We start from the raw sequence: 12,859 nt of genomic DNA, 5'->3' as shown, positions 1-12,859 counted from the left end.
ATCCAACCCATCTGCAGACACAAAACCCAGACACTATTGCTGATGCCAAGAAGTGCATGCTGACAGGAGCCCAGTACAGCTGTTTCCTGAGAGGGTCTGCCAGAGCTGGACCAATACAGATGTGGATGTAGGCAGCCAAACATCGGACTGAGCACGGGCACCCCAATGGAGAAGTTAGGGCAAGGACTGAAGGAGCTGAAGGGGTTTGCAACCCCATTGGAAAGAACAACAATATCAACCAGTCCCCAAAGCTCCCAGGGACTAAACCACCAACCAAAGAGCACCCATGGCTCCAGCTGTATATGTAGCAGAGGATGGCCTTGTCGGGCATCAGTGGGAGGGGAGCCTCTTTGTTTCTGTAGTGGCTCGATGCCCAGTGGAGGGGAATGCTAGAGCACTGAGGTGGGAGTGGGCAGGCAGGTGGTAGAGCACCCTCATAGAGGCAGAGGGAGCAGGGAGGAGATGGGGTTTGTGGAGGGGAAACTGGGAAGGGGGATAACATTTGAAGTGTAAATAAATAACCAATAAAACATAAAATAAATAAAATTTTAAAACAAGATACAATATACAAGTCCAGTGGTTTTTGAGATGGAGTCTTGCTAAAGTTGCCCAGGCTGGCCTTGAACTCTCAATCCTCTGTTTTAGCCTCCTGAATAGCTAGGGTAATAGATATGTACCACTGTGTCTGGCTAAAGTCTTAATTTTTAAAAAAAAATTAGATCCAACATTATATAAAACTACTTTGCCAAATAGCTAACAAATCTTTAAAAGCTACTTACTGGAGGACTGAGGAATGGGCCTACAGGGCAGAAACTGCATCGGCTGCAAGCACATTACAAGAGACTGTTTCTTCTCAAGGCACACAAGAGACTGTTACCGGTTCTAGTGAGGCCTTGCTGCCAGTACTCAACATAAAAGGGGTTCTTTTCTGTATACAGAGCCATTTAGCTTGGGGCTCCTGGCTTCATTCATACAGCCAACCCAGGGCCGCTCACAGGGAAGTGTACACGGTCAACAATGCTGGGCACCTTCTCACCTGGCACAAGAGCCAAATGTGGGCAAGGGGAGGCACAAGAGTTCTTCTCTGACGTCACCACTGGATCCCAACAGTCTTTCCCAGGGCACATGAAGGCTTCTACAGTAACAGTTTTTATCACTGTCACCCCAAAGAAGGTGGCAGTGTGACTCTCTGTAAGTGGGTCTTCTTTAGACAGAAAAGCACACTGTCCTGGATCACTTTAACTCACTAGTCTTAGGTATATTTACAGAGAAGGTGAAAATAATCATGGCCAGCACCCTGAGATAGCCCATGGGCAGCACCCTGAGATAGCCCAGAGTGAAGGTAATGTAGGTTGCCTCGCTCTATTTGAATCAACAATGAGCAGGCCATCACAGACATAAAACTCAAAAACAGGGATTGCTTTCATGTGTGCTATATGTCTGTGGGGGCAAAGGCATGATGTATGTGTCAAGTATGTGCGTGTGCTAAGTGTTGTACTATATAGAGTGTATGTATGAGTGTGTGGTGCTGTGAAGGTTTGTGAGTATATTATAGCAAGGCCTGGATATGGTATAACCTTGGTGAGTTCACGTGTCTTATGGTGTGCTGTGTTATGCATTTACATAAACTCTGGAGTTCCTAAGCCAGTAGCTGCTCTTTATATAAGCAGAAAATTTAACTCGTGAAATTATTGATAAGAGGAACTAGTGAAGTCAAGCTGGAGAGATGGCTCTGTGGTTAAGAGTACTCGCTGCCCTTTAGAGGACCCGATTCCTTTGCCAGCACCCACATGGTGGCTCACACGAATTTGTAACTCTAGTTTCAGGGGCTCTGATGCCTTCCTCTGGAGTCTACAGGTTCCTTCATATACATGCTACACTTAAAACTTCCACAAGAAAATACAGACATAAAAATAAATGAATAAAGTTTAAAATTACAGTCCAAATCATTATATATCACCAGGACTAAAAAACCAAGAGTGCATCTCATAGGAAAGAGATTTTCCATCAGACAGTGGGCATAGCTCTGTGGCAGGTCTTACTGAATCACCTAAGACAAGGCCTGGCAGGCGCTCTGTAATGGACCAACGTATCTGCTAGGGGCTCTGGGCCACACAGCAACTGTACAGCCCTAGCCCTGCCCTGCTGCTCTTACACAGAAAGGCTTCTATCAGCATCTAGGGGACAAGCATGACAAAGCTTCTCAAAGCTGGTCAGGGTCTCCAACCCTTTAGGGGTCCCAGCATGGGCTGTATAGAGACACAAACAAAACACTGGTTGTGTCAAGTCCCTGACTTTAGAGGAGGGCACAGTGGCACAGAGAGTCTGAGTGCAGCCACAAAGAACCAAAGTTGGAGCAAGGGACCCCCAGGTGCATCCAGAAGAGACTGGCCCACCGGTGACAATCACTGTAGGCCTCAGAGTTCCTCAAGCCTGCTGAGATAGAGTCCTCAGAGGAGACTACGATCTGAGTCAGCTTTGTTCATCCTGTTGCTTACCTGGCATAAGTCCTAGCTCCACAGACCATCACAGCTGCCTGGCTTTTCAGAACTGCCACACAGCCATCCTTCACTGGAGCTCAGGAGATGCTTGCTGCCTGCCTGTCTGCCTACTTGCCATTCACCCCACAGCTCTGCTCAGTTCCTGCATCCTACACAATCGTCTGGTCATCTCATTAACAGGCCTGAGTCTCCACTGCCTCATCCCTGATGCCTGCACCTTGGTTGCCTCACATTCCTGCCACCAGGCCTCCCCTGTCATAACAGCCTACACTCTCAAACTGTGAGCCACGAGACCCTCCATCCTTAAATGCTCGTGTCAGAGCAAAGAGAAAGGTAACGAACATGCCCCATGCCCCATGGCTACCAGAAAAATCCCTTTAAGATGCCTGACTGAGGTGGCCTGAAGTGCTGGAACCACCTAAGCCATTCAACTACCACACGTCTCTTCAGTGCACTGGCTGCATGGCTTCAGGTTGTTAGTGTTCTAATATGGAAATCTGATTGTGTGATACCATTATGCTTAACATCTGCTGTAGCTTCTGGAAATTTCAAATAAGTTTTATTCTTTGGAGCTGCATACAGAGACCCCTGGGTTGGAGTCTGCTGTAGCACTCTCTGACTTGTAGCTGTTTCCAGAAGACCTAAGGCTGATACTTTTGTTCCTAGAACATACACAGAACATGCTACTCTCTGCCTAAAAGGCCTTCTGGTTGATTTTGGTTTTGCTTTTGTTTTAACTGGGGCAATTTCTTACTGCTAGGATTTTGAAACTCAGCAGGTCACCATCGATGAAGCTTCTGTTCTCCTAGTCAGGTGGTGGGTACTTATCCCTGTCATTTCCTCTGTGATCTCCTGACCAGGTAGATAGTGTGGCACCCTGTGTTCTTCAGTGAAACTGGGGTCTCTCTGCATAGACAGCAACTTGGGGAGCACAGGGCAAAAGATGTAACCCAGCAGCTGGGGAGAGGGACAAGCTTCTGCCAGTCCTGGAGCCACCAGCTCCAGCATCTGTGATTCAAGGACTCAGTGTCCCACCCCCTCCACGTTCATCTCCTTCTCACACACTACAGAACACCTGCCCTGCTTCTGTACAAGTTTCATCAAAGGATGATCCCAAAAGTTGCCCATGAAGTTAATCATCTTCAGGCCCCACAGGCTAGAGTGTGCATCTAGTCTGTCTGCCAGCCAACAGCTGTCCCTAGCAAAGCACCTGGATCTCAACACAGTCTCGGGGAGCTACAGAAATGTCTGGAGGAAGTGGGCCCCACCGACAGCAAGACTTCACCTGCAGTGAGCCTGGTGTCTAGGAGACTCTCTGCCAACAGAGCAGCACGGGGCAGGGGAGCACATCCACGTTATTCTCTCTCATTCTCTCTCATTCTCTCTCATTCTCTCTCATTCTCTCTCTCTCTCTCTCTCTCTCTCTCTCTCTCTCTCTCTCTCCGTCCCTCCCTCCCTCCCTCCCTCCCTGCATCCCTCCCTCTCTCTCTCTCATTTTTAAAATATTAAACTTGCCAGGTGAGATAGCACTTTCCTGAAATTCTAGCTTTTGGGAGGCTGAGGCAGGAAGATCACAGGTTTGATTTTGAAGCCTCGGCTGAGTGCTGAGGCCCTGTTTCAGAAACAAACAAGTGGAACACTAGGCCCTTTCTTTCCTTCTTTCTCTCATTCTTTCTCTTTGAAAATCTAATGGGGTATTGTCAGTATACCTGTGAAGTCTAGAGGGCCTTAGAAACTGCTGAGTTTGGGAAGATGGAACAACTCTTCCTGAAAGATGTCATTTCCCATGGGGCTTATGGGCTTCCAGATAGCAGAGGCCTCATCTGCAAGACATGCTCATTACTGCACAGGACAAAGCGAGAGCCCCAGTCCAAACATCCTTCATGCTGGGATGTGGCCCAGAGTTAAGATGTCACAAACAATATGGTAGCATGTGCAGCAGCAGCTCATGAATCAGCTCTAGAGCTCAGAGAGCCCAGCCCAAGTGTGCAGCAAGAGTGTGTGTGGAATAAGTGTGCAGAAGCCACTCCTGAGCATAGGACCTGGCCAGTGAGAGAGCAACAGGCAGCAAAAGGTTCATGTAGAAAGGCAGTCAGCCCTTCCAGGTGGTACAAGACGCTGGGACTTCACAAGATTACAACAGAGCCAGAGAATACCAGAACTGGGAGCAGGGCTCTCTTAACAGCTGACACCATCCTTAAGAGGAAGCAATTCAAGACCAAGTCCTGAAGTCACCTAAGAAAGGTCTATCTGAGAGGGAAAGAGCCTTCCCACAGGCCCAGCAGGGCTGGCTTGCTGTGCCCACCACGTTCCTAACTCTCCAGTAAACTTCCCTGCAGTTGCTGATCAGGGATAAGCAGAAGAGGTCTATAAAAAGCACAGTATGGCCAGGCAGTGGTGGCGCACGCCTTTAATCCCAGCACTTGGGAGGCAGAGGCAGGTGGATTTCTGAGTTTGAGGCCAGCCTGGACTACAGAGTGAGTTCCAGGACAGCCAGGGCTACACAGAGAAACCCTGTTTTAGAAAAACAAAAAACAACAACAACAAAAAGGGATTAACAACCCTTCCATTCAACTGTCTACAAATGTGAAAGTATTTAAAAAAAAAAAATAAATGTCTGATTGATAATTAATTGAAAAAGAACAAAACTAAGGGGGGGAAATGGGATAAGGGGATAAAATCTGAAATGTAAATATAATATACAATAATAAATAAATAAAATTTAAAGATGGTTTAAACAGAAAAAAAACAAAAACAAAACAAAACAAACAAACAAACAAAAAAAACCCGAAACTAAGAACGAGCTGTCTGGATGGATGGCCTTCCACAGTTGCTGCTTCCCTTGATTTCCTTCCTGTGAAGAACTGCAGCTTGGGTGCACTTGGCTCTCTCTGTTACTGATAAGAAAAGCTGCCCATGTCTGGTGCAGAAGAACACATCTACTTTGAACTAGGGGCGCTATCATCTTGTCATGGCTGTGTGAACACCTGTATGAGTCACTGTTTCATTGCTGTGAAGAAGAAAGAAAGGAAGGGAGGGAGGGAGGGAGAAAAGAAGAAGGGAGGGAAGGAGGGAAGAAGGGAGGGAGGGAGGGAGGGAAGAAGGGAGGGAGGGAGGGAGGGAGGGAGGGAGGGAGGGAGGGAGGGAGAAAAAAAGGAAGGGAGAAAGAAAGGAAGGAAGGAAGGGAGGAAGGAAGGAAGGGAGGGAGGAAGGAAGGGAGGGAGAGAGGGAGGAGGGGAGGGGGGAGGGAGGGAAGGAGGGAGGAAGGGAGGGAGAGAGGGAGGGAGGGGGGAAGGAAGGAAGGGAGGAAGGAAGGGAGGAGGGGAGGAAGGGCTTCCTTATTTTGGCTCACAGTCTGGCACACAGTCCATTACAGCCAGAAAGGCAGGACCAGCAGGGATGTAAAACACCTGGTCACCATGTCACACTCACACTCAAAAAGAGATCAATACTGCTCCTCAGTTAACTTTTAGCTCTCGTTTTTCTTCAGTCTGAGACATTGGTCTATGGAATGATGTCACCTCCAGTGAGAGTGGGTCTTTCCACTTCAATTAATTTAACCAGGAAAGTCTCTCAGATATACCCAGAGATGTCTCATAAATTATTCTAGAGACTGCAAAGTTGATGCAACGTTAATCATCACACCATCCAATAACCTTCACTCATAAACATTCTGAGGGACTTAAACTAAGCTCAGGGAATCTACTCTTTAAATGCTCACAGGAGACAAAATTCAAACCTATGACATCATATTCATCACTATTCGCCAGAGCCACAGCTACAACCATTTTTTGTAGCTGGATATTTGATCATATTATGAACCCTGAGATCGTGTTATTTACTGAAAAACCCTGTTTCTAGTTGTGGTGTGGCTCAGCCTTAGCACACACCTTTAATCCCTCCGGCTGGAATACAGACACACCCATAGTATACACCTTTAATCCCAAACAATGAAGGTAAAATTAGTTTGTAGAAGGAAGTGCCCATGTTTGAAAGTGATGTCAAATTGTGTGACAGAAAAAGTGACAAATCAGAGAAAGATTTGACAAAATAGGATACGCTCAACTCTCACGAGAAGAGAGGGAGGAGCTTTACCAGAGACAAGTTGGAGAGAGAGAAAGAGAGAGAGAGAGAGAGAGAGAGAGAGAGAGAGAGAGAGAGGTGAGGATAGAATGAGCCAAAGAGTGAGAAGGAACTGAAAGATTAGAACAGACTGACAAAGTTGATATGAGGCCAAGCAGAGCAATTTGCCAGAGTGAATCAGTCGGCTTGGAGAGAAGTTTGAGTCATAATAGCCGAACTGAACCAGTCACCCAGACTGAAGAAAGAACTAGGAGGGGGTAAGTTTATTTAGCAGCAAGTCTCAGAGGCTGAAAACATTCTAGGCCTAGATAAGACTGTATAGAGGAGCCGGGCGGTGGTGACACACACCTTTAGTCCCAACACTTGGGAGGCAGAGGCAGGCGGATTTCTGAGTTCGAGGCCAGCCTGGTCTACAGAGTGAGTTCCAGGACAGCCAGGGCTACACAGGAAACTCTGTCTCGAAAAAACCAAACCAAACCAAACCAAACAAACAAACAAAAGACTGTATAGAGGCTAGAAGATTCCAGGACTAGGCCTAGGTGAACAGACTGAAGCAGTAAGCTTCTGAGATGACAATCATCTCTGGAGAATAAAAATTGCAATTTTTAAATCTGTAATAAGAGGCAAGAGTAAATGAATTTCCACTATTTCACTTTCTGGAGGACAGAGGTGTCATGCCACAAAGGGCACACAAGTAATTGAGAAATAAAATGGAAGAAAAGTCATACAATCTCATACTTATGATTAACTATTAGGCCGGGCGGTGGTGGCGCACGCCTTTAATCCCAGCACTTGGGAGGCAGAGGCAGGCGGATTTCTGAGTTCGAGGCCAGCCTGGTCTACAGAGTTCCAGGACAGCCAGGGCTACACAGAGAAACCCTGTCTCGAAAAACCAAAAAAAAAAAAAAAAAAAAAAAAAAAAAAAAAAAAAAGATTAACTATTAGATACATAAGATACATACAATGTCTCACATGCCCCCAAACCCACAAAACTTACAAATATTTAGAGTAAAATAAAAATGAGAGAGCCTAATGCCATTAAAAATGGATATCACACACAGACTTTGAAAAACAATATTTTGGCTCTACATTTTAAGTAAAAGTAAAAACTGCACATAAACAATATACCTGGCAGTTATGATAGACCTGTTTTTTATAGGAAGCCACATTGTGTGTATTAGAGGATGTCCTGCTTGGCTTTTTATTGACCTGACACGGGCTATAGTTATTTAAGAAAAGGAATGTCAGTTGAGAAGACTGCCTCCATCAGATTGCCGGAAGATTACCCGTAAGCAAGTCTGTGAGGCAGTGTCTTGGTTAATGATTAGTGTGGAGGGCCTAGCCCAGTGTGCGTGGGATGACCCTGTGCAGGTGGTCTTGGCTTGTATATGGAAACAAACTGGGCAAACCCTGAAGACCAGGCCAGTGAACAGTGAGTGCCCTCCACAGGCTCTGCTTCAGTTCCTGCCTCCAGTTCTTGTCTTGTCTTTCCTCGGTGACAGTCTGTGACTGTGTAAAATGAATAAACCCTCCCTCCCTATGCCAGCTAATTTTACATCGACTTGACACAAGCTAGAGTCATCTGAGAGGAGGGAACTCCAATTGAGAAAATGCCTCCAGAAGATCTAGCCATAAGCAGGCAAACCTGGAGGGCATCTTCTTTTCTTTTTTGGAGGGGGAGAGGAAAGGGGTTTCTCTGTGTAGCCCTTGCTGTCCAGGAACTCACTCTGCAGACCAGACTGGCCTCGAGCTCAGAGATCTCCCTGTCTCTGCCTTCTGAGTGTTGCAATTAAAAATGTGCTCCATGACCACCTGGCAACATATACAGGATAGCTAGCTTAAAGACTATTCAGTCTTTTGTTTTCTTTTTGTTGTTGTTGTTTTTGTTTTTCTGAGACAAACTCTCTATGCAGACCATACTGGCCTGGAACTCACAGAGATCTTTCTGCTTCTACCTCTGCCTTCCAGAATGTTGTGTGTGTGTGTGGGGGGGGGGGGGGGGGGTGTTGGAGTCCAGGAGTCGTCTCACAAACCACACAAACACCAATCTCAGTCAGACAGGAATAGTCATTTTAGCATTTGCCCCTGGACCGACCGATCTCCGCCATAGACCAGACACAGGAGCTAGCTGCAACCTGGAGCCAGGATCCTACAGAGCTATTTAAGCCTTGAAATCCACAAACATCTGTGCCAAGTTATTCCACCAATCAGGATTTAGGGATAGGGGATTTAGGAACATATCTTTTTTGTACATTCACCCTGCTCCCATTGGTCGATGGAGTCAATTGTGGCTGGGCGACTTGCCTAACGTTTATGTCTTAACTTGCCAAATGGGATGTCAGGTACCCACGGACATTCTCTTTCTGCCAAGAAGGATGTCAATTCCCAGGGAGGTCTTGGGAACTTAAACTTTACTCAACCCCTCACTCAAAATGAAAGTTTTTTTCCAAATAGCTTCTTATATTGGTGCAGGTGTCTTTCTTATGTTGGGGTCCATCCCAGGGGCAGCTTTCAAAGGCAAGAAACCATAAAAGATCATACACGGGTGCAGGAAGTGCTGACAGGCAGTTCAGGTCCAAGCTTACCGTGGCTAACTCTACAAAGCAGTTCTAACTGACCTTTTACTGGTTTCCAAGAACACCAAAGCATAGAACATAACAGAATATGTGATCAACTAGAGAAAGTTTCCTTATAACATTAGTAGCAGAACAAGATGGCTGGCTGGATAGGCAACAGTCACCTAGGCCTTAACATTCTACTTAGGCCTTAACGGGGGAGAGTGAAAGGAGAGGGGGGCTGCAACTGAGATATAAGGTGAATAAATTAATTAATGGAAAAATTATAAGGAAAGACACTGTTTTACAGCAAAGTGCCAGTAATTAATGTAGGAGTAATGGAAATAGAAAAATATTTGACACCGGGCGGTGGTGGCCCACGCCTTTAATCCCAGCACTTGGGAGGCAGAGGCAGGTGGATTTCTGAGTTCGAGGCCAGCCTGGTCTACAGAGTGAGTTCCAGGATAGCCAGGACTACACAGAGAAACCCTGTCTCGAAAAAAACAAACAAACAAACAAAAAAACAAAAACAAAAAACAAAACAAAAAAAAAAAAAAAAAGAAGAGACAAGAGGGGCTGAAGAGATGGCTCAGTGGTTAAGAGCACTGACTGCTCTTCCAGAGGTCCTGAGTTCAATTCCCAGCAACCACATGGTGGCTCACAACCATCTGTAATGAGATCCAATACCCCCTTCTGGTGTGTCTGAAGACAGCTACAGTGTACTTACATACATAAATAAATAAATCTTAAAAGAGAGAGATGATTCTCCCTCCCAAAAAAAAAAAAAAGAAGAAGAAGGAGGAGGAGGAGGAGGAGAGACAAGAGACATAGGACTAGAAGAGTCATTGGGTGAGTTAATGAGAATCTGGTATGACTGGGAAATCTTCAGCTTTCTGCAAAACTTGGAATTTCTTGAAGGTAAAGTATTATCAGGGTGAGGGTAAAAAAATAACACACACCGGGCCCTGGAAGCCAAGCATCCCAGAGAAAAACAAAATGTTCCCAGAGGCTTATATATGGATGTGGTGGTCTGAATAAGAATGGCCCCCACAGGTTTATAGGTTTGAATGCTCAGTCATCAGGGAGTGGAGCTATTTGAAGAAATTACAAGGATTAGGAGGTGTGGCCTTGTAGGAGGAAGTGTGTCACTAGGGTGGGCTTTGAGCTTTCAAAAGCCCATGCCAAGCTCTCTCAGTCTCTGTCTCTCTGGCTGTGGGTCAGGACATAGCTGTCAGGTACCCAGCTCGATACCATGATAATGGACTAAGCCTCTGAAGCTGTAAGCCAGCCCCCAGTTAAATGCTTTCTTTTATAAGAGTTGCCTTGGTCATGGTGTCTCTTCATAGCAATAGAACAGTAACTAAGACAATGGGCTTATACTGGACAATTCCTGAAGCCAAGGTAAATTCCTGCCTGGTCCTCAGGGAACAATTTCATAAAGGGTTCCAGGATATAGGGGAAGGGCAGTGACCTTTGAGGTCCTCCCTGTGAGGACCTCATGATCTCCATCTTCTCATGACTAGCCTGTGCCACCCCCACCCCACCCCCCCAATCCCTTGGAGTCAGTTATCCTCAGAGAGGACCGACCTGTACCCAGGCAGGAGCTCTGGAGAATACATTCTGTGCCTGTTTCCTGCAGCTCTCCCAGGGCCCCAGCTGCCAGAGCAGTGATTGAAATCTCCTCTGATCCAGATTCTAAATAAAGACTGCTGGAAACTGGATCCCAGGTTAGCCTGAAAGGTCTGAATGGTTTGATTCAGTTAACTTGTGATTCATTTTCTCCATCCAACATAGCAAGAATAAAACATGAATTCAAAAGAAACTTTCAATGATGTACGCTAAAGTTAGTAACTGAAATATGACTTTTACAGTTAAGCACCTCTCCACATGCTATTTATTATTTACAATAATAAAACAGTAACTTTGGGTTTTTTTTTTAAGGCTTTTTTATTTTGGTTTGGTTTGGTTTTTTTGTTTTTTGTTTTTTTTGGTTTTCGAGACAGGGTTTCTCTGTGTAGTCCTGGCTGTCCTGGAACTCACTCTGTAGACCAGGCTGGTCTACAGAAATCCGCCTGCCTCTGCCTCCCAAGTGCTGGGATTTTAAGGCATGCGCTGCATGCCCAGCAGAAAATAGTAACTTTATGTTAGCCGCTTAACAGACACACTTAAACCACTCAAAACTTGGTGACATAAGTATTCCTCAGTAATGGGGCGTCTGCCTTCTGAGAGGCACGAGCGCGCCATTTTCTTGTTAAAAATGTGTAACGTAATCATGTTAAATATAGGGCCAACCCAGGATGTAATGCAGACTACAAGATAACTGACTAATGAAGTCAATGAGGGACTGAAGCGCCGCTGCAGGATGCAGAGCAGTGAAAACACTGCGGTTATACGCTGGGTTGAGTGAAACCTGCACCCTATGCTGGTGCTGGACGCTGTCCCCGGATGATCTCGTGTGGCTACTCACGAGGTAGGCGTTTGGGAGTCTTGGCCAAAGCTACAGGGGAGCAAGAAGCTGATGCGATGGCCGCCCACTCACCGCGTGTACCACTCGGCAGGACTCAGTGGAATTAGCTTCGTCTCCCGCGAGCGACCTAGAGCTGCGCCAGCCCAGACCCGGGTCTCCAGGATTCCGAGCGCCAGCACTCTCCCTCCCGCGCCTATAGCCCGGGCCCGCCCGTTACCATAGCGACTGGAGTCCGTATCCTTAGTCCGGGTGCACCTTGAGCGGCGCTCAAGTCCCGCCGGGCAGAAGCAGGAGTCTCAACACAGAGTTCCGACCTGTGCGCTGGTACCGAAGGAAGAGAAGCATGGAGTTCCGTAGCCTGCCGGACTCCCTGAGTGGTGCAAACGAGTGACCAAGGACCCACACCTGTGGAGCCCTGTGCCCTCCCCCCAGTTGGCCTGAGGGTTCCTAAGGTGTCCATACTGGAGCCCCAAAGGGCTAACTTCACCTTTAGCCGGAGGCGCCGGAAGGCGGAGCGACTGGGAGCTCAGGGCAGGAGCCTGCACGTCGTGGGTGGGGAGTTATTCCGAGACTAAGGTTTTTCCGTTGTGACAAGGATGCACATGGCAAGGGTGGGTGGAGGTTACACCTAGGCCCTGTTGCCAGGCGGAGAGGGCTAAGCGAAGGAGTTGATCCTCCTTTAGAGCCCTGGGTAAGGCGCGGCCACAAGAAGTCCTTCCAGGATTTGGTCTGATATCTCAAGCATCAAAGGGTGAATGATTCTCCAGGATCCCAGCTTCTTTGTCCGACTGGACTAAGAAGAGTTGGATGGAATGGGGCTGGTTACTGGAAAAGGCCTGCGTGGGACCTGCACCGGGAATTAGTTGCAGGCTTGCCTTTGTCGTTCCCCGTCGTTTAAATTCTTAGATCATCTGAGGACCAGTGAAATGGCTCTCCTGATGGCAAGATTCACACTCTGGGACCCACAAAACGGAAGGACCCACAGAATGGAAGGGGAGAACCAACTCCCATGAACGTTCCCTGTCCTCCGTATGTTATGGTGTGCATTTTCACACAATCACAAATACACTAAATAATAAAAAGAGTGGTATTCTTATCTCTTTGTTCTGAAGAAGTTAAACTGTAGCCTCCCTGGAACTGGTTCACACACTTCAACCAGCATAATTCCCAGGGGATAGGGAGTGTCTGGGAATCCCCTCCTCCAGGAGGGCAACATCAAGAAATCTAGTCATTCCAACTTTCCTGCCTTACAT

At 46.9% G+C, this 12,859-nt stretch overlaps 1 protein-coding gene across 9 annotated transcripts in view; it reads right to left on the bottom strand.

Moving 5' to 3' along the window:
- The window catches only part of Ccdc57 (coiled-coil domain containing 57), a 99,425-nt gene extending 87,568 nt beyond the window's left edge, over window positions 1–11,857 (bottom strand). For 5 of the 9 annotated variants that reach the window (XR_013110823.1, XM_076935297.1, XM_076935296.1 and 2 more), the window contains exon 1: window positions 11,679–11,857. The gene's annotated coding sequence lies outside the window, so the exon portion shown is untranslated. The remainder of the gene's footprint in view (window positions 1–11,678) is intronic. The other 4 variants (XM_076935298.1, XM_034507661.2, XM_034507660.2 and 1 more) reach the window with 4 other exon arrangements.
- Window positions 11,858–12,859: the final 1,002 nt, after the last annotated feature.

Source organism: Arvicanthis niloticus, chromosome 6 (genome assembly GCF_011762505.2).
Source record: "Arvicanthis niloticus isolate mArvNil1 chromosome 6, mArvNil1.pat.X, whole genome shotgun sequence".
NCBI lineage: Eukaryota > Metazoa > Chordata > Mammalia > Rodentia > Muridae > Arvicanthis > Arvicanthis niloticus.
The sequence above is the reverse complement of the archived record's forward strand: the minus strand, read 5'-3'. Positions and strand labels throughout refer to the sequence as shown.